Source organism: Bufo bufo, unplaced genomic scaffold, assembly GCF_905171765.1.
Source record: "Bufo bufo unplaced genomic scaffold, aBufBuf1.1, whole genome shotgun sequence".
In the NCBI taxonomy this organism is placed as follows: domain Eukaryota; kingdom Metazoa; phylum Chordata; class Amphibia; order Anura; family Bufonidae; genus Bufo; species Bufo bufo.
Window position 1 is genome coordinate 18386 of NW_024400235.1, and position 21615 is coordinate 40000.

The 21615-nt window shown below is 45.6% G+C and overlaps 10 non-coding genes across 10 annotated transcripts in view; 5 read left to right on the forward strand and 5 right to left on the reverse strand.

Annotated features, from left to right (window-relative positions):
* Window positions 1-7769: 7769 nt before the first annotated feature.
* TRNAS-AGA lies at window positions 7770-7851 on the forward strand. Its single transcript has one exon. It is a non-coding gene; the product is annotated as a tRNA-Ser (tRNA).
* A 932-nt stretch (window positions 7852-8783) lies between these two features.
* On the reverse strand, window positions 8784-8857 carry TRNAT-AGU. Its single transcript has one exon. It is a non-coding gene; the product is annotated as a tRNA-Thr (tRNA).
* A 6041-nt stretch (window positions 8858-14898) lies between these two features.
* On the forward strand, window positions 14899-14980 carry TRNAS-AGA. The gene has a single exon. It is a non-coding gene; the product is annotated as a tRNA-Ser (tRNA).
* A 931-nt stretch (window positions 14981-15911) lies between these two features.
* On the reverse strand, window positions 15912-15985 carry TRNAT-AGU. Its single transcript has one exon. It is a non-coding gene; the product is annotated as a tRNA-Thr (tRNA).
* Window positions 15986-16797: 812 nt separating this feature from the next.
* TRNAS-AGA lies at window positions 16798-16879 on the forward strand. The gene has a single exon. It is a non-coding gene; the product is annotated as a tRNA-Ser (tRNA).
* Window positions 16880-17811: 932 nt separating this feature from the next.
* On the reverse strand, window positions 17812-17885 carry TRNAT-AGU. The gene has a single exon. It is a non-coding gene; the product is annotated as a tRNA-Thr (tRNA).
* An 812-nt stretch (window positions 17886-18697) lies between these two features.
* On the forward strand, window positions 18698-18779 carry TRNAS-AGA. The gene has a single exon. It is a non-coding gene; the product is annotated as a tRNA-Ser (tRNA).
* A 932-nt stretch (window positions 18780-19711) lies between these two features.
* On the reverse strand, window positions 19712-19785 carry TRNAT-AGU. Its single transcript has one exon. It is a non-coding gene; the product is annotated as a tRNA-Thr (tRNA).
* Window positions 19786-20597: 812 nt separating this feature from the next.
* On the forward strand, window positions 20598-20679 carry TRNAS-AGA. The gene has a single exon. It is a non-coding gene; the product is annotated as a tRNA-Ser (tRNA).
* A 932-nt stretch (window positions 20680-21611) lies between these two features.
* Window positions 21612-21615, reverse strand: part of TRNAT-AGU — a 74-nt gene continuing 70 nt past the window's right edge. Inside the window, exon 1 of the tRNA in view lies at window positions 21612-21615. This exon is cut by the window's right edge and continues 70 nt beyond it. This is a non-coding gene — a tRNA (tRNA-Thr).

The following is a 21615-nucleotide window of genomic DNA, read 5'->3' on the forward strand; positions in this document are numbered from 1 at the left end:
ATGTGCGAGACTTGACTCCCATGCCATGATACACCACCTCTGTGGATCAGGAGAGGCCTATCATCGTGCCCAGCCTCTGGAACCGCTGGTGGGATGAGACCACCCAGTTTGCCCCGGGGCCTATCTCCCTTCTTCCAAGGGATGTGCGAGACTTGACTCCCATGCCATGATACACCACCTCTGTGGATCAGGAGAGGCCTATCATCGTGCCCAGCCTCTGGAACCGCTGGTGGGATGAGACCACCCAGTTCGCCCCGGGGCCTATCTCCCTTCTTCCAAGGGATGTGCGAGACTTGACTCCCATGCCATGATACACCACCTCTGTGGATCAGGAGAGGCCTATCATCGTGCCCAGCCTCTGGAACCGCTGGTGGGATGAGACCACCCAGTTCGCCCCGGGGCCTATCTCCCTTCTTCCAAGGGATGTGCGAGACTTGACTCCCATGCCATGATACACCACCTCTGTGGATCAGGAGAGGCTTATCATCGTGCCCAGCCTCTGGAACCGCTGGTGGGATGAGACCACCCAGTTCGCCCCGGGGCCTATCTCCCTTCTTCCAAGGGATGTGCGAGACTTGACTCCCATGCCATGATACACCACCTCTGTGGATCAGGAGAGGCCTATCATCGTGCCCAGCCTCTGGAACCGCTGGTGGGATGAGACCACCCAGTTCGCCCCGGGGCCTATCTCCCTTCTTCCAAGGGATGTGCGAGACTTGACTCCCATGCCATGATACACCACCTCTGTGGATCAGGAGAGGCCTATCATCGTGCCCAGCCTCTGGAACCGCTGGTGGGATGAGACCACCCAGTTCGCCCTGGGGCCTATCTCCCTTCTTCCAAGGGATGTGCGAGACTTGACTCCCATGCCATGATACACCACCTCTGTGGATCAGGAGAGGCCTATCATCGTGCCCAGCCTCTGGAACCGCTGGTGGGATGAGACCACCCAGTTCGCCCCGGGGCCTATCTCCCTTCTTCCAAGGGATGTGCGAGACTTGACTCCCATGCCATGATACACCACCTCTGTGGATCAGGAGAGGCTTATCATCGTGCCCAGCCTCTGGAACCGCTGGTGGGATGAGACCACCCAGTTCGCCCCGGGGCCTATCTCCCTTCTTCCAAGGGATGTGCGAGACTTGACTCCCATGCCATGATACACCACCTCTGTGGATCAGGAGAGGCCTATCATCGTGCCCAGCCTCTGGAACCGCTGGTGGGATGAGACCACCCAGTTCGCCCCGGGGCCTATCTCCCTTCTTTTAAGGGATGTGCGAGACTTGACTCACATGCCATGATACACCACCTCTGTGGATCAGGAGAGGCCTATCATCGTGCCCAGCCTCTGGAACTGATGACCTGAGCCAACTTCATTTGAGATAGAAAAATAGTTTATTTCATTTACACATACATATTAATCACTGCTACTTGAAGTGTTGGGCAGACATTCCATCTCCCTCCCCACCATGTGTATTTCCTCCAGGAGGGCAGCGGCAGATGGGGTCCGGTCCTCATCACTACTACAAGATCTCTTCACCAGCTTGTAACCATGACAGATGTCATCTAGCACTTTCTCTCGGTAGTGCCTGTCCGCCGTGGAGTTTGTGTGTGCCAAGTACTTTGCAAACAGAGTCTTTTCAGGATCAGTGTACCTTGCAAGCGTCCAAGTTTCACAGACCTTCCTGACCACCTGACTGGAGATATCAGGGAGGTTATACCTGGGAACGAAGGGGAGAATAAGCTGAAGATCCGGGCAACAAAGAGACATAGAGCAGGGATAACTGCGTGGGCACTACTCACTTTGATTGGTAGCTCTTGATGTCTCGTGAAACAGTATGTCGCTCAGTTCCCACTGAAGAGAGGAAGAATTTATCCTTTGGATCGTCTATGTCACTTTTGGTTAGCAATGGCCGGACTTTTTCATAGTAGGCCTGAAACCACTGAGGAGAGAACAAGGGTACAAAATGTTTAAATGGAAGACGGTGGGAGCTGAATAACACCCGGGGACCAGCAAAGGGGCATCTCTGCTCACACTCACCGACTCTTCATCATTGTCCAGCGCGAAAGCAGCAACTTGTTGAGTAGAGGTCTTGTGGGTTCTTACACCGATCACACATAGTTTTTCACCTTCGTACTCATGGTGAATCCTCTCATCCCACTCCTCCACCTGCAAGGAGAAGACATGAGGAGCGACGAATGGTGAAAAAGAAACCCACATACAGAACCAGAAAAGCGGCTTACAGTCATGTTTTGGACTACCCCCGGTCGCTGAAGATGCTTCAAGACAAGAAGGCACTCTAGGTAGAGGATAATTTCAGTTTGCTGATAGGAAGCTGCACAGTTCGCCCAGGCTTGGGCTATGCACTTCAAGAACATGCTCTTGGCATCCCTGAGGACTGCTCGGCAATCGGACGGGCTGGGTGATTTTTGGCTCAAGGCCACGTACCTAAGACAAGGGGAGAAAGAAGACCAGAGAAGTTAGGTACTCACCAACAGGGAGTGGGGGAAGACCAACAAATGACTCCACCATCCCAGCCCTACCCCAGGCTCCACATTCACCTCTTGTCGACCCTGTCTCTTGAGAGCCTCTTGGATAGGATCTTTTGGATGTCCTCGGTGACCGTGATGAAGAACTTGCACTTCTTATACAGGTCAGGCTGCCTGATGGAAAGGTTGGTGGAGTGCATATTGTACTTTACGAACCGCCGGATACGCTGGATGCAGTTTAGCCTAGTCTGGTTAGAGAGCTTGGCTTCTAAGAGCTTGTCAAAGTAAGAACGAACCTTCTCAATATCGCTGACAAAGTCTAGGCAGGCACGTTGTGGGTTCATAAAGTATAGGAACCGGGCAACCGCATCCACCTCCTGCCTGTGATTGCTCAGGCCCAGCGTAGACCGCAGGTAATTGGCGTAAGGTTTCAACAGAGGATCCCCAGAGGGATGACGGTTGTACAGCCCAGCGTCCTGCATCCTCTTCCGTGCAGCACCTTTCCCTGTGGTTTTCAAAGTCCTAGAGGCAGGGGAAAAGGATGATGAGAAAAAGGAAACAGTCACGGTGGAACCTTGAAAGTCAAGGTTCATCACCGAGGGTCGTGTACCCACCTGGGAATGAATTGAAAGAACTTATCGTCGCTATCATCTGGAGACTCGGTTGCAGATAATAGGCCCATGGATCCTGAAGGGGTCACATCCCCCTCCACACCTGAAAGGGCCAGATCCACCTCCACTAGGCTCAGGGTTACAGAGGCACACTCCTCCACTGGGCTCACGGTTCCTGAAGAAACCTCCACCACCACTGGGCTAACGGTTCCTGAAGAACCCTCCTCAGGGCTCACGGTTCCTGAAGAAACCTCCACCACCGGGCTCAAGGTTACTGAAGCACCCTTGTCCTCCACCTCCACTAGGCTCAGGGTTATTGAAGCCTCATCCTCCTCCACTAGACCCACGGTTTCTGAAGCTACATCCTCACAATCACTGCTGAGCTGGCAAACAGTTCCATGATCGTTGGGGGTGGAAGATGAAAGATGCTGGCTGGCCTGGGCAGGAGGAATAGGAGTACCAGACGTCAAACTGGCAGCACTACAGAGAGAAGTAGAAGGTACGTAAGTAACTAGAAGGGTGTTCAGATGGGAACACAGGTGCACCACACATTGCAGGACCTTACCAGGGAGAAGGGGGCTTATTAATGATGGTAAACCCTCTGTCTTCCAGGAACCGTACGATGTCCTCAGTGGATTGAAGGGAGGCGACCTGATGGTAGCTGATGGTGGTACCACGGCTGGCAATGTTTTTCAGGGAGGTCTTGGAAGATAACAGACTGGATTGGATCTCATCGTCAGTACAAAGTCTCATGCAGCATCTCCTCAAGTGCGTGGATAGGTCTTTGTACACTTTGTGACAGACAGCACAGGAGAGGAAAGTCCGGTTGTGACTTGGAAGAGAGATAAAATCATAATATAAACATGGGTATGACAAATCACACACGCCGGCTTAGTGCTACTTCATGGAACTGCTGGCGGGATGCACCCACCCAGTTCACCCACGGTGCCTCTATACCTTCTTCCGCAAGGTGTGAGAGACAGGGATCCCTCCATGGCATGACACACCACCTATGTCGCCGGGGATAGGGGACTCCAACATGGCCAGCCGCTGGAACTGCTGGACGGGTGCACCTGCTAGGTGCATGCTCATTCACGTTCTCTCTCAAAAAAAACATAATCTGCCCTTCTCTTTGCCAGCGGGAGGAGTGAGGGACTCCTACCCGGGCCCCTGGAACTTCTGGTGGGATGAGACCACCCAGTTCACCCCAGGGCCTATCTACCTTCTCCCATGAGGTGTGGGAGACAGGGATCCCTCCATGGCATGACACACCACCTATGTCGCCGGGGATAGGGGACCCCAACATGGCCAGCCACTGGAACTGCTGGACGGGTGCACCTGTTAGGTGCATGCTCATTCACGTTTTCTCTTTGAAAACAACATAATCTGCCCTTCTCTTTGCCAGCGGGAGGAGTGAGTGACTCCTACCCAGGCCCCTGGAACTTCTGGTGGGATGAGACCACCCAGTTCACCCCAGGGCCTATCTACCTTCTCCCATGAGGTGTGGGAGACAGGGATCCCTCCATGGCATGACACACCACCTATGTCGCCGGGGATAGGGGACCCCAACATGGCCAGCAGCTGGAACTGCTGGACGGGTGCACCTGTTAGGTGCATGCTCATTCACGTTTTCTCTTTGAAAACAACATAATCTGCCCTTCTCTTTGCCAGCAGGAGGAGTGAGGGACTCCTACCCAGGCCCCTGGAACTTCTGGTGGGATGAGACCACCCAGTTCACCCCAGGGCCTATCTACCTTCTCCCATGAGGTGTGGGAGACAGGGATCCCTCCATGGCATGACACACCACCTATGTCGCCGGGGATAGGGGACCCCAACATGGCCAGCCGCTGGAACTGCTGGACGGGTGCACCTGTTAGGTGCATGCTCATTCACGTTTTCTCTTTGAAAACAACATAATCTGCCCTTCTCTTTGCCAGCGGGAGGAGTGAGTGACTCCTACCCAGGCCCCTGGAACTTCTGGTGGGATGAGACCACCCAGTTCACCCCAGGGCCTATCTACCTTCTCCCATGAGGTGTGGGAGACAGGGATCCCTCCATGGCATGACACACCACCTATGTCGCCGGGGATAGGGGACCCCAACATGGCCAGCCGCTGGAACTGCTGGACGGGTGCACCTGTTAGGTGCATGCTCATTCACGTTTTCTCTTTGAAAACAACATAATCTGCCCTTCTCTTTGCCAGCAGGAGGAGTGAGGGACTCCTACCCAGGCCCCTGGAACTTCTAGTGGGATGAGACCACCCAGTTCACCCCAGGGCCTATCTACCTTCTCCCATGAGGTGTGGGAGACAGGGATCCCTCCATGGCATGACACACCACCTATGTCGCCGGGGATAGGGGACCCCAACATGGCCAGCCGCTGGAACTGCTGGACGGGTGCACCTGTTAGGTGCATGCTCATTCACGTTTTCTCTTTGAAAACAACATAATCTGCCCTTCTCTTTGCCAGCGGGAGGAGTGAGTGACTCCTACCCAGGCCCCTGGAACTTCTGGTGGGATGAGACCACCCAGTTCACCCCAGGGCCTATCTACCTTCTCCCATGAGGTGTGGGAGACAGGGATCCCTCCATGGCATGACACACCACCTATGTCGCCGGGGATAGGGGACCCCAACATGGCCAGCCGCTGGAACTGCTGGACGGGTGCACCTGTTAGGTGCATGCTCATTCACGTTTTCTCTTTGAAAACAACATAATCTGCCCTTCTCTTTGCCAGCGGGAGGAGTGAGGGACTCCTACCCAGGCCCCTGGAACTTCTGGTGGGATGAGACCACCCAGTTCACCCCAGGGCCTATCTACCTTCTCCCATGAGGTGTGGGAGACAGGGATCCCTCCATGGCATGACACACCACCTATGTCGCCGGGGATAGGGGACCCCAACATGGCCAGCCGCTGGAACTGCTGGACGGGTGCACCTGTTAGGTGCATGCTCATTCACGTTTTCTCTTTGAAAACAACATAATCTGCCCTTCTCTTTGCCAGCAGGAGGAGTGAGTGACTCCTACCCAGGCCCCTGGAACTTCTGGTGGGATGATACCACCCAGTTCACCCCAGGGCCTATCTACCTTCTCCCATGAGGTGTGGGAGACGGGGTACATTCGAACCCCTCACACTTCTACTGACAGGTGCCTCAGACCATGGAGCCACCAGCGGTCTGTCTGAAACAAGCTGAGCAGTGGCCTGAGGGACGCGGTGTCCCGGGAGAATCTGCTGACTGGTTTTGGGGTGCACTTAGCAGCCATAGCCTTTGGAGGACACGCTCGGCTAACATCCATTAAGCCGGCGGACGCTCGCGTGGCGGCCGCTGGGCTGGCAGCGCAAAGGCCTCGGCGGACACTCGCACGGCGGCCGTGTGGCTGGCTGCCTGGAGGCTTCAGCGGACACTGGCATGACAGCTCCTGGGCTGGTACCCCCCCACAGGCTTCGGTGGACAGTGGCCATGCAGCCCCTAGGACTCGGCGGACACTCGAATGGCAGCCCGCAGTGCTCGGCTAAAACTCGCCCGGCAGCTCCCCTGCAACCCACCCAGCACAGAGGGTTCCCATCCATGGGTCATACTCACAGCATGCCTCGTTCACGGCTGATCGGTGTCTGTTTCGGGGACGGGTACATGGCGAAATGCAAGCGAGGAGCAGTCTGCCATACATCACGTTGCTTGTGAAGCGAAAAAAAAATGGTAAATGGCATTTACTTCCTTCACAATCAGATGCACCTGTCCGCCCAGCGTCCCGGGAACTCGGCAGCTAATGGGCTGGCGGCCGGAGTGATTGTAGGCACCTGATGCATGTCAGGGTCTCCTTTTTACTAGACAGGCGCTTTAACCAACTAAGACACAGCACCAGAGTACCAACATAGTGCAACCCTACTAAATTGGAAAATATTCAACTGCACTTTTGAAATACAGTGGGGCTAAACATTTGCGCGCCTCAACGGCAATTAAAACTACATGCCCTTGTCAAAAAACAAAAGGTTAGCTGGGATTTCTGCCACACATACAACTGTATTGATGTCCTCAGGTTGGTGATAAAGTTGAATTTTTTGGTGAGGAACGGGATCCAATGACTTCCGTGCCCTGCTGTTCACTTTCATAGGCCATAGGCCACTGCAGTTTAGTATTTGAGGGCATTGGGAAGCACAGCAGACACAGTATTAAGGTAGAAGAAGGATAACACTGTTGGGGCACCAGAATGGGGAGGATGATGAAAAAGTGATGAACTGAAGATGTCTATGTACTCTCCAGAGACTAGGCGTGGCTGAAAGAAGTCATCATGGCGGTCTGGGCCGAATGGAGAATATGAGGAACTGGAATGTGTATAATTACAGGAGACATTACTGGATGTAATAGGTACTTCATCCCAAATTTTGGCATTGGATCCTTTGAAGACAAAGTCTGAAAAGATTTGTTCGGGAAAAGTATTCCTTCACGCTCATGATAGAATCCAATCCCATTTTAAAGGAGGTCATGATGCGCACTTCTGAATGAGACCTTATATAGAATAGGACCTCTAACTTCATGAAATCAACTTCTCGCTCCAAAAAATAATGACACGTTATTCCCGTGTGTATTTAGCCTATTGCTTGGGGGAGAACAGGTTATTGGTTTTTTTTGATGATTGGAGCCACTTAGCCACCAAAACTGCTGTTTCTCATCTGTAGTTGTGGCCGAGTGGTTAAGGCGATGGACTAGAAATCCATTAGGGTTTCCCCGCGCAGGTTCAAATCATGCCGACTACGACTGATATCTCGTTCCTTTACCTTCATGGGCTAAAGGACTGTTTTTTCCATAAACTGTTGCTATCCTATAAAGAAAGTCAGGTATTATTAAGCTCTTTTACAATGAATTCACAACATTATGACCGTCCATCTGTGTTCAAACACAACTTAAAATAAGGAGAATGAATTAAAAAAATCTAAATGTGGTTGTCTGTCTAACTTTTTTGGTTTTGATTCATTAGCATATGTAAAAAGATAAAACTTTATAATGTATCTTTATTTTTCCCACCTTTCAGCAACCTATATTTGCCCAGGCATGTAGGATTTCTGTAAATGTTGAAAATGCCCTATGGTCACTCCAAAAATCTCTCTAGATTGGAACAATAAAGAATTGACAGAGATGATAGAGAGGGGAAGAGGAAGGAAAGGGAACCATGTTACCATCTCACTGACTCTAGCTAGTAACCTGTGAGGCAAGTACTTAAGGAAGCAGTCAGGGGTCTGGCACTGCTAAAAGAAAAACTGACTGTGGACTATAAGAACCAGTCACTTTTTGCAAAGATGTTTTCTAGTTAAATAGTGCATCTTATAGTCCACAAGCAACGGTAAGTAGGAAATGTAGGATTGGATCATGAGGGACGTGAAACCCTGACCCGAACTCAAAATAAAAAAAAAATCCTAAATTAATTTAGGTTCTAGAAATGACCCATAACTTAATTCAGACCCCTATGTTAATTCAACCAGGATGTAACCTGAATGTATTTGTTTTATCTTATGATTTTTTTGGTGTTACACTTGGTTCCTAATCTATCACAGTTGAATCACAAGCTCCAAAATTACCAGACATGTCCTGTTTAAATCTATGTGTGTGAACTGTCCAGATAGAAATACCTGTGGCTAAAATCTACTGGCTTGATCACATTTTTTCATCTGACATAAAAACCCAAAGGAACAGGCACTGCTGAGATTTGAACTCAGGATCTCCTGTTTACTAGACAGGCGCTTTAACCAACTAAGCCACAGCACCAGAGTACCAACATAGTGCAACCCTACTAAATTGGAAAATATTCAACTGCACTTTTGAAATACAGTGGGGCTAAACATTTGCGCGCATCAACGGCAATTAAAACGACATGCCCTTGTCAAAAAACAAAAGGTTAGCTGGGATTTCTGCCACACATACAACTGTATTGATGTCCTCAGGTTGGTGATAAAGTTGAATTTTTTGGTGAGGAACGGGATCCAATGACTTCCGTGCCCTGCCGTTCACTTTCATAGGCCATAGGCCACTGCAGTTTAGTATTTGAGGGCATTGGGAAGCACAGCAGACACAGTATTAAGGTAGAAGAAGGATAACACTGTTGGGGCACCAGAATGGGGAGGATGATGAAAAAGTGATGAACTGAAGATGTCTATGTACTCTCCAGAGACTAGGCGTGGCTGAAAGAAGTCATCATGGCGGTCTGGGCCGAATGGAGAATATGAGGAACTGGAATGTGTATAATTACAGGAGACATTACTGGATGTAATAGGTACTTCATCCCAAATTTTGGCATTGGATCCTTTGAAGACAAAGTCTGAAAAGATTTGTTCGGGAAAAGTATTCCTTCACGCTCATGATAGAATCCAATCCCATTTTAACCACCTCCGGACCGCTGTACGCACAGACGCGTCCTGGAGGTGGTTGATTCATTCCTCCTGGACGCGCCGGCGCGTCCTCTCGCGAGACGCGAGATTTCCTGTGAACGCGCGCACACAGGCGCGCGCGCTCACAGGAACGGAAGGTAAGAGAGTGGATCTCCAGCCTGCCAGCGGCGATCGTTCGCTGGCAGGCTGGAGATGTGTTTTTTTTAACCCCTAACAGGTATATTAGACGCTGTTTTGATAACAGCGTCTAATATACCTGCTACCTGGTCCTCTGGTGGTCCCCTTTGTTTGGATCGACCACCAGAGGACACAGGTAGCTCAGTAAAGTAGCACCAAGCACCACTACACTACACTACACCCCCCCCGTCACTTATTAACCCCTTATTAGCCCCTGATCACCCCATATAGACTCCCTGATCACCCCCCTGTCATTAATTACCCCCCTGTAAAGCTCCATTCAGACGTCCACATGATTTTTACGGATCCACTGATAGATGGATCGGATCCGCAAAACGCATCCGGACGTCTGAATGAAGCCTTACAGGGGCGTGATCAATGACTGTGGTGATCACCCCATATAGACTCCCTGATCACCCCCCTGTCATTGATTACCCCCCTGTCATTGATTACCCCACTGTAAAGCTCCATTTAGACGTCCGCATGATTTTTACGGATCCACTGATAGATGGATCGGATCCGCAAAACGCATCTGGACGTCTGAATGAAGCCTTACAGGGGCATGATCAATGACTGTGGTGATCACCCCATATAGACTCCCTGATCACCCCCCTGTAAAGCTCCATTCAGATGTCCGCATGATTTTTACGGATGCACTGATAGATGGATCGGATCCGCAAAACGCATCCGGACGTCTGAATGAAGCCTTACAGGGGCGTGATCAATGACTGTGGTGATCACCCATATAGACTCCCTGATCACCCCCCTGTCATTGATTACCCCCCTGTCATTGATTACCCCCCTGTAAAGCTCCATTCAGACGTCCGCATGATTTTTACGGATCCACTGATAGATGGATCGGATCCGCAAAACGCACCTGGACTTCTGAATGAAGCCTTACAGGGGCATGATCAATGACTGTGGTGATCACCCCATATAGTCTCCCTGATCACCCCCCTGTCAATGATTACCCCCCTGTCATTGATTACCCCCCTGTAAAGCTCCATTCAGACGTCCGCATGATTTTTACGGATCCACTGATAGATGGATCGGATCCGCAAAATGCATCCGGACGTCTGAATGAAGCCTTACAGGGGCGTGATCAATGACTGTGGTGATCACCCCATATAGACTCCCTGATCACCCCCCTGTCATTGATTACCCCCCTGTCATTGATTACCCCCCTGTAAAGCTCCATTCAAATGTCCGCATGATTTTTACGGATGCACTGATAGATGGATCGGATAAGCAAAACGCATCCGGACGTCTGAATGAAGCCTTACACGGGCATGATCAATGACTGTGGTTATCACCCCATATAGACTCCCTGATCACCCCCCTGTCATTGATTACCCCCCTGTAAAGCTCCATTCAGATGTCCGCATGATTTTTACGGATGCACTGATAGATGGATCGGATCCGCAAAACGCATCCGGACGTCTGAATGAAGCCTTACAGGGGCATGATCAATGACTGTGGTTATCACCCCATATAGACTCCCTGATCACCCCCCTGTCATTGATTACCCCCCTGTAAAGCTCCATTCAGATGTCCGCATGATTTTTACGGATGCACTGATAGATGGATCGGATCCGCAAAACGCATACGGACGTCTGAATGAAGCCTTACACGGGCGTGATCAATGACTGTGGTTATCACCCCATATAGACTCCCTGATCACCCCCCTGTCATTGATCACCCCCCTGTCATTGATCACCCCCCTGTCATTGATCACACCCCTGTCATTGATCACCCCCCTGTCATTGATCACCCCCCTGTCATTGATCACCCCCCTGTCATTGATCACCCCCCTGTAAGGCTCCATTCAGACATTGTTTTGGCCCAAGTTAGCGGAATTATTTTTTTTTTTCTTACAAAGTCTCATATTCCACTAACTTGTGTCAAAAAATAAAATCTCACATGAACTCACCATTCCCCTCACGGAATCCAAATGCGTAAAATTTTTTAGACATTTATATTCCAGACTTCTTCTCACGCTTTAGGGCCCCTAGAATGCCAGGGCAGTATAAATACCCCACATGTGACCCCATTTTGGAAAGAAGACACCCCCAGGTATTCCGTGAGGGGCATATTGAGTCCATGAAAGATTGAAATTTTTGTCCCAAGTTAGCGGAACGGGAGACTCTGTGAGAAAAAAATTAAAAATATCAATTTCCGCTAACTTGTGCCAAAAATTTTTTTTTTCGATGAACTCGCCATGCCCCTCATTGAATACCTTGGGGTGTCTTCTTTCCAAAATGGGGTCACATGTGGGGTATTTATACTGCCCTGGCATTCTAGGGGCCCCAAAGCGTGAGAAGAAGTCTGGTATCCAAATGTCTAAAAATGCCCTCCTAAAAGGAATTTGGGCACCTTTGCGCATCTACGCTGCAAAAAAGTGTCACACATCTGGTATCGCCGTACTCAGAAGAAGTTGGGGAATGTGTTTTGGGGTGTCATTTTACATATACCCATGCTGGGTGAGAGAAATATCTTGGTCAAATGCCAACTTTGTATAAAAAAATGGGAAAAGTTGTCTTTTGTCAAGATATTTCTCTCACCCAGCAAGGGTATATGTAAAATGACACCCCAAAACACATTCCCCAACTTCTCCTGAATACGGTGATACCACATGTGTGACACTTTTTTGCAGCCTAGGTGGGCAAAGGGGCCCATATTCCAAAGAGCACCTTTCGGATTTCACAGGTCATTTACCTACTTACCACACATTAGGGCCCCTGGAAAATGCCAGGGCAGTATAACTACCCCACAAGTGACCCCATTTTGGAAAGAAGACACCCCAAGGTATTCCGTGAGGGGCATGGCGAGTTCCTAGAATTTTTTATTTTTTGTCACAAGTTAGTGGAAAATGCTGATTTTTTTTTTTTTTTTTTTTTTTCATACAAAGTCTCATATTCCACTAACTTGTGACAAAAAATAAAAACTTCCATGAACTCACTATGCCCATCAGCGAATACCTTGGGGTCTCTTCTTTCCAAAATGGGGTCACTTGTGGGGTAGTTATACTGCCCTGGCATTCTAGGGGCCCAAATGTGTGGTAAGGAGTTTGAAATCAAATTCTGTAAAAAATGACCTGTGAAATCCGAAAGGTGCTCTTTGGAATATGGGCCCCTTTGCCCACCTAGGCTGCAAAAAAGTGTCACACATCTGGTATCTCCATACTCAGGAGAAGTTGGGGAATGTGTTTTAGGGTGTCATTTTACATATACCCATGCTGGGTGAGAGAAATATCTTGGCAAAAGACAACTTTTCCCATTTTTTTATACAAAGTTGGCATTTGACCAAGATATTTATCTCACCCAGCATGGGTATATGTAAAAAGACACCCCAAAACACATTCCTCAACTTCTCCTGAATACAGAGATACCAGATGTGTGACACTTTTTTGCAGCCTAGGTGGGCAAAGGGGCCCATATTCCAAAGAGCACCTTTCGGATTTCACAGGTCATTTTTTACAGAATTTGATTTCAAACTCCTTACCACACATTTTGGCCCCTAGAATGCCAGGGCAGTATAACTACCCCACAAGTGACCCCATTTTGGAAAGAAGAGACCCCAAGGTATTCGCTGATGGGCATAGTGAGTTCATGGAAGTTTTTATTTTTTGTCACAAGTTAGTGGAATATGAGACTTTGTATGAAAAAAATATATATATAAAAATCATCATTTTCCACTAACTTGTGACAAAAAATAAAAAATTCTAGGAACTTGCCATGCCCCTCACGGAATACCTTGGGGTGTCTTCTTTCCAAAATGGGGTCACTTGTGGGGTAGTTATACTGCCCTGGCATTCTAGGGGCCTAAATGTGTGGTAAGGAGTTTGAAATCAAATTCTGTAAAAAATGACCTGTGAAATCCGAAAGGTGCTCTTTGGAATATGGGCCCCTTTGCCCACCTAGGCTGCAAAAAAGTGTCACACATCTGGTATCTCCGTACTCAGGAGAAGTTGGGGAATGTGTTTTGGGGAGTCATTTTACATATACCCATGCTGGGTGAGAGAAATATCTTGGCAAAAGACAACTTTTCCCATTTTTTTATACAAAGTTGGCATTTGACCAAGATATTTATCTCACCCAGCATGGGTATATGTAAAAAGACACCCCAAAACACATTCCTCAACTTCTCCTGAATACAGAGATACCAGATGTGTGACACTTTTTTGCAGCCTAGGTGGGCAAAGGGGCCCATATTCCAAAGAGCACCTTTCGGATTTCACAGGTCATTTTTTACAGAATTTGATTTCAAACTCCTTACCACACATTTGGGCCCCTAGAATGCCAGGGCAGTATAACCACCCCACAAGTGACCCCATTTTGGAAAGAAGAGACCCCAAGGTATTTCGTGATGGGCATAGTGAGTTCATAGAAGTTTTTATTTTTTGTCACAAGTTAGTGGAATATGAGACTTTGTAAGAAAAAAAAAAATCATCATTTTCCGCTAACTTGTGACAAAAAATAAAAATTTCTATAAACTCACTATGCCCATCAGCGAATACCTTAGGGTGTGTACTTTCTGAAATGGGGTCATTTGTGGGGTGTTTGTACTGTCTGGGCATTGTAGAACCTCAGGAAACATGACAGGTGCTCAGAAAGTCAGAGCTGCTTCAAAAAGCGGAAATTCACATTTTTGTACCATAGTTTGTAAACGCTATAACTTTTACCCAAACCATTTTTTTTTTACCCAAACATTTTTTTTTTATCAAAGACATGTAGAACAATAAATTTAGAGCAAAATTTATATATGGATGTCGTTTTTTTTGCAAAATTTTACAACTGAAAGTGAAAAATGTCATTTTTTTGCAAAAAAATCGTTAAATTTTGATTAATAACAAAAAAAGTAAAAATGTCAGCAGCAATGAAATACCACCAAATGAAAGCTCTATTAGTGAGAAGAAAAGGAGGTAAAATTCATTTGGGTGGTAAGTTGCATGACCGAGCAATAAACGGTGAAAGTAGTGTAGGTCAGAAGTGTAAAAAGTGGCCTGGTCTTTTAGGGTGTTTAAGCACTGGGGGCTGAGGTGGTTAAAGGAGGTCATGATGCGCACTTCTGAATGAGACCTTATATAGAATAGGACCTCTAACTTCATGAAATCAACTTCTCGCTCCAAAAAATAATGACACGTTATTCCCGTGTGTATTTAGCCTATTGCTTGGGGGAGAACAGGTTATTGGTTTTGTTTGATGATTGGAGCCACTTAGCCACCAAAACTGCTGTTTCTCATCTGTAGTCGTGGCCGAGTGGTTAAGGCGATGGACTAGAAATCCATTGGGGTTTCCCCGCGCAGGTTCAAATCCTGCCGACTACGACTGATATCTCGTTCCTTTACCTTCATGGGCTAAAGGACTGGTTTTTCCATAAACTGTTGCTATCCTATAAAGAAAGTCAGGTATTATTAAGCTCTTTTACAATGAATTCACAACATTATGACCGTCCATCTGTGTTCAAACACAACTTACAATAAGGAGAATGAATTAAAAAAATCTAAATGTGGCTGTCTGTCTAACTTTTTTGGTTTGGATTCATTAGCATATGTAAAAAGATAAAACTTTATAATGTATCTTTATTTTTCACACCTTTCAGCAACCTATATTTGCCCAGGCATGTAGGATTTCTGTAAATGTTGAAAATGCCCTATGGTCACTCCAAAAATCTCTCTAGATTGGAACAATAAAGAATTGACAGAGATGATAGAGAGGGAAGAGGAAGGAAAGGGAACCATGTTACCATCTCACTGACTCTAGCTAGTAACCTGTGAGGCAAGTACTTAAGGAAGCAGTCAGGGGTCTGGCACTGCTAAAAGAAAAACTGACTGTGGACTATAAGAACCAGTCACTTTTTGCAAAGATGTTTTCTAGTTAAATAGTGCATCTTATAGTCCACAAGCAACGGTAAGTAGGAAATGTAGGATTGGATCATGAGGGACATGAAACCCTGACCCGAACTCAAAATAAAAAAAAAATCCTAAATTAATTTAGGTTCTAGAAATGACCCATAACTTAATTCAGACCCCTATGTTAATTCAACCAGGATGTAACCTGAATTTCTTTGTTTTATCTTATGATTTTTTTGGTGTTACACTTGGTTCCTAATCTATCACAGTTGAATCACAAGCTCCAAAATTACCAGACATGTCCTGTTTAAATCTATGTGTGTGAACTGTCCAGATAGAAATACCTGTGGCTAAAATCTACTGGCTTGATCACATTTTTTCATCTGACATAAAAACCCAAAGGAACAGGCACTGCTGAGATTTGAACTCAGGATCTCCTGTTTACTAGACAGGCGCTTTAACCAACTAAGCCACAGCACCAGAGTACCAACATAGTGCAACCCTACTAAATTGGAAAATATTCAACTGCACTTTTGAAATACAGTGGGGCTAAACATTTGCGCGCATCAACGGCAATTAAAACGACATGCCCTTGTCAAAAAACAAAAGGTTAGCTGGGATTTCTGCCACACATACAACTGTATTGATGTCCTCAGGTTGGTGATAAAGTTGAATTTTTTGGTGAGGAACGGGATCCAATGACTTCCGTGCCCTGCCGTTCACTTTCATAGGCCATAGGCCACTGCAGTTTAGTATTTGAGGGCATTGGGAAGCACAGCAGACACAGTATTAAGGTAGAAGAAGGATAACACTGTTGGGGCACCAGAATGGGGAGGATGATGAAAAAGTGATGAACTGAAGATGTCTATGTACTCTCCAGAGACTAGGCGTGGCTGAAAGAAGTCATCATGGCGGTCTGGGCCGAATGGAGAATATGAGGAACTGGAATGTGTATAATTACAGGAGACATTACTGGATGTAATAGGTACTTCATCCCAAATTTTGGCATTGGATCCTTTGAAGACAAAGTCTGAAAAGATTTGTTCGGGAAAAGTATTCCTTCACGCTCATGATAGAATCCAATCCCATTTTAAAGGAGGTCATGATGCGCACTTCTGAATGAGACCTTATATAGAATAGGACCTCTAACTTCATGAAATCAACTTCTCGCTCCAAAAAATAATGACACGTTATTCCCGTGTGTATTTAGCCTATTGCTTGGGGGAGAACAGGTTATTGGTTTTGTTTGATGATTGGAGCCACTTAGCCACCAAAACTGCTGTTTCTCATCTGTAGTCGTGGCCGAGTGGTTAAGGCGATGGACTAGAAATCCATTGGGGTTTCCCCGCGCAGGTTCAAATCCTGCCGACTACGACTGATATCTCGTTCCTTTACCTTCATGGGCTAAAGGACTGTTTTTTCCATAAACTGTTGCTATCCTATAAAGAAAGTCAGGTATTATTAAGCTCTTTTACAATGAATTCACAACATTATGACCGTCCATCTGTGTTCAAACACAACTTACAATAAGGAGAATGAATTAAAAAAATCTAAATGTGGCTGTCTGTCTAACTTTTTTGGTTTTGATTCATTAGCATATGTAAAAAGATAAAACTTTATAATGTATCTTTATTTTTCACACCTTTCAGCAACCTATATTTGCCCAGGCATGTAGGATTTCTGTAAATGTTGAAAATGCCCTATGGTCACTCCAAAAATCTCTCTAGATTGGAACAATAAAGAATTGACAGAGATGATAGAGAGGGGAAGAGGAAGGAAAGGGAACCATGTTACCATCTCACTGACTCTAGCTAGTAACCTGTGAGGCAAGTACTTAAGGAAGCAGTCAGGGGTCTGGCACTGCTAAAAGAAAAACTGACTGTGGACTATAAGAACCAGTCACTTTTTGCAAAGATGTTTTCTAGTTAAATAGTGCATCTTATAGTCCACAAGCAACGGTAAGTAGGAAATGTAGGATTGGATCATGAGGGACATGAAACCCTGACCCGAACTCAAAATAAAAAAAAAATCCTAAATTAATTTAGGTTCTAGAAATGACCCATAACTTAATTCAGACCCCTATGTTAATTCAACCAGGATGTAACCTGAATTTCTTTGTTTTATCTTATGATTTTTTTGGTGTTACACTTGGTTCCTAATCTATCACAGTTGAATCACAAGCTCCAAAATTACCAGACATGTCCTGTTTAAATCTATGTGTGTGAACTGTCCAGATAGAAATACCTGTGGCTAAAATCTACTGGCTTGATCACATTTTTTCATCTGACATAAAAACCCAAAGGAACAGGCACTGCTGAGATTTGAACTCAGGATCTCCTGTTTACTAGACAGGCGCTTTAACCAACTAAGCCACAGCACCAGAGTACCAACATAGTGCAACCCTACTAAATTGGAAAATATTCAACTGCACTTTTGAAATACAGTGGGGCTAAACATTTGCGCGCATCAACGGCAATTAAAACGACATGCCCTTGTCAAAAAACAAAAGGTTAGCTGGGATTTCTGCCACACATACAACTGTATTGATGTCCTCAGGTTGGTGATAAAGTTGAATTTTTTGGTGAGGAACGGGATCCAATGACTTCCGTGCCCTGCCGTTCACTTTCATAGGCCATAGGCCACTGCAGTTTAGTATTTGAGGGCATTGGGAAGCACAGCAGACACAGTATTAAGGTAGAAGAAGGATAACACTGTTGGGGCACCAGAATGGGGAGGATGATGAAAAAGTGATGAACTGAAGATGTCTATGTACTCTCCAGAGACTAGGCGTGGCTGAAAGAAGTCATCATGGCGGTCTGGGCCGAATGGAGAATATGAGGAACTGGAATGTGTATAATTACAGGAGACATTACTGGATGTAATAGGTACTTCATCCCAAATTTTGGCATTGGATCCTTTGAAGACAAAGTCTGAAAAGATTTGTTCGGGAAAAGTATTCCTTCACGCTCATGATAGAATCCAATCCCATTTTAAAGGAGGTCATGATGCGCACTTCTGAATGAGACCTTATATAGAATAGGACCTCTAACTTCATGAAATCAACTTCTCGCTCCAAAAAATAATGACACGTTATTCCCGTGTGTATTTAGCCTATTGCTTGGGGGAGAACAGGTTATTGGTTTTGTTTGATGATTGGAGCCACTTAGCCACCAAAACTGCTGTTTCTCATCTGTAGTCGTGGCCGAGTGGTTAAGGCGATGGACTAGAAATCCATTGGGGTTTCCCCGCGCAGGTTCAAATCCTGCCGACTACGACTGATATCTCGTTCCTTTACCTTCATGGGCTAAAGGACTGTTTTTTCCATAAACTGTTGCTATCCTATAAAGAAAGTCAGGTATTATTAAGCTCTTTTACAATGAATTCACAACATTATGACCGTCCATCTGTGTTCAAACACAACTTACAATAAGGAGAATGAATTAAAAAAATCTAAATGTGGCTGTCTGTCTAACTTTTTTGGTTTTGATTCATTAGCATATGTAAAAAGATAAAACTTTATAATGTATCTTTATTTTTCACACCTTTCAGCAACCTATATTTGCCCAGGCATGTAGGATTTCTGTAAATGTTGAAAATGCCCTATGGTCACTCCAAAAATCTCTCTAGATTGGAACAATAAAGAATTGACAGAGATGATAGAGAGGGGAAGAGGAAGGAAAGGGAACCATGTTACCATCTCACTGACTCTAGCTAGTAACCTGTGAGGCAAGTACTTAAGGAAGCAGTCAGGGGTCTGGCACTGCTAAAAGAAAAACTGACTGTGGACTATAAGAACCAGTCACTTTTTGCAAAGATGTTTTCTAGTTAAATAGTGCATCTTATAGTCCACAAGCAACGGTAAGTAGGAAATGTAGGATTGGATCATGAGGGACATGAAACCCTGACCCGAACTCAAAATAAAAAAAAAATCCTAAATTAATTTAGGTTCTAGAAATGACCCATAACTTAATTCAGACCCCTATGTTAATTCAACCAGGATGTAACCTGAATTTCTTTGTTTTATCTTATGATTTTTTTGGTGTTACACTTGGTTCCTAATCTATCACAGTTGAATCACAAGCTCCAAAATTACCAGACATGTCCTGTTTAAATCTATGTGTGTGAACTGTCCAGATAGAAATACCTGTGGCTAAAATCTACTGGCTTGATCACATTTTTTCATCTGACATAAAAACCCAAAGGAACAGGCACTGCTGAGATTTGAACTCAGGATCTCCTGTTTACTAGACAGGCGCTTTAACCAACTAAGCCACAGCACCAGAGTACCAACATAGTGCAACCCTACTAAATTGGAAAATATTCAACTGCACTTTTGAAATACAGTGAGGCTAAACATTTGCGCGCATCAACGGCAATTAAAACGACATGCCCTTGTCAAAAAACAAAAGGTTAGCTGGGATTTCTGCCACACATACAACTGTATTGATGTCCTCAGGTTGGTGATAAAGTTGAATTTTTTGGTGAGGAACGGGATCCAATGACTTCCGTGCCCTGCCGTTCACTTTCATAGGCCATAGGCCACTGCAGTTTAGTATTTGAGGGCATTGGGAAGCACAGCAGACACAGTATTAAGGTAGAAGAAGGATAACACTGTTGGGGCACCAGAATGGGGAGGATGATGAAAAAGTGATGAACTGAAGATGTCTATGTACTCTCCAGAGACTAGGCGTGGCTGAAAGAAGTCATCATGGCGGTCTGGGCCGAATGGAGAATATGAGGAACTGGAATGTGTATAATTACAGGAGACATTACTGGATGTAATAGGTACTTCATCCCAAATTTTGGCATTGGATCCTTTGAAGACAAAGTCTGAAAAGATTTGTTCGGGAAAAGTATTCCTTCACGCTCATGATAGAATCCAATCCCATTTTAAAGGAGGTCATGATGCGCACTTCTGAATGAGACCTTATATAGAATAGGACCTCTAACTTCATGAAATCAACTTCTCGCTCCAAAAAATAATGACACGTTATTCCCGTGTGTATTTAGCCTATTGCTTTGGGGAGAACAGGTTATTGGTTTTGTTTGATGATTGGAGCCACTTAGCCACCAAAACTGCTTTTTCTCATCTGTAGTTGTGGCCGAGTGGTTAAGGCGATGGACTAGAAATCCATTGGGGTTTCCCCGCGCAGGTTCAAATCCTGCCGACTACGACTGATATCTCGTTCCTTTACCTTCATGGGCTAAAGGACTGTTTTTTCCATAAACTGTTGCTATCCTATAAAGAAAGTCAGGTATTATTAACCTCTTTTACAATGAATTCACAACATTATGACCGTCCATCTGTGTTCAAACACAACTTACAAAAAGGAGAATGAATTAAAAAAATCTAAATGTGGCTGTCTGTCTAACTTTTTTGGTTTTGATTCATTAGCATATGTAAAAAGATAAAACTTTATAATGTATCTTTATTTTTCACACCTTTCAGCAACCTATATTTGCCCAGGCATGTAGGATTTCTGTAAATGTTGAAAATGCCCTATGGTCACTCCAAAAATCTCTCTAGATTGGAACAATAAAGAATTGACAGAGATGATAGAGAGGGGAAGAGGAAGGAAAGGGAACCATGTTACCATCTCACTGACTCTAGCTAGTAACCTGTGAGGCAAGTACTTAAGGAAGCAGTCAGGGGTCTGGCACTGCTAAAAGAAAAACTGACTGTGGACTATAAGAACCAGTCACTTTTTGCAAAGATGTTTTCTAGTTAAATAGTGCATCTTATAGTCCACAAGCAACGGTAAGTAGGAAATGTAGGATTGGATCATGAGGGACATGAAACCCTGACCCGAACTCAAAATAAAAAAAAAATCCTAAATTAATTTAGGTTCTAGAAATGACCCATAACTTAATTCAGACCCCTATGTTAATTCAACCAGGATGTAACCTGAATTTCTTTGTTTTATCTTATGATTTTTTTGGTGTTACACTTGGTTCCTAATCTATCACAGTTGAATCACAAGCTCCAAAATTACCAGACATGTCCTGTTTAAATCTATGTGTGTGAACTGTCCAGATAGAAATACCTGTGGCTAAAATCTACTGGCTTGATCACATTTTTTCATCTGACATAAAAACCCAAAGGAACAGGC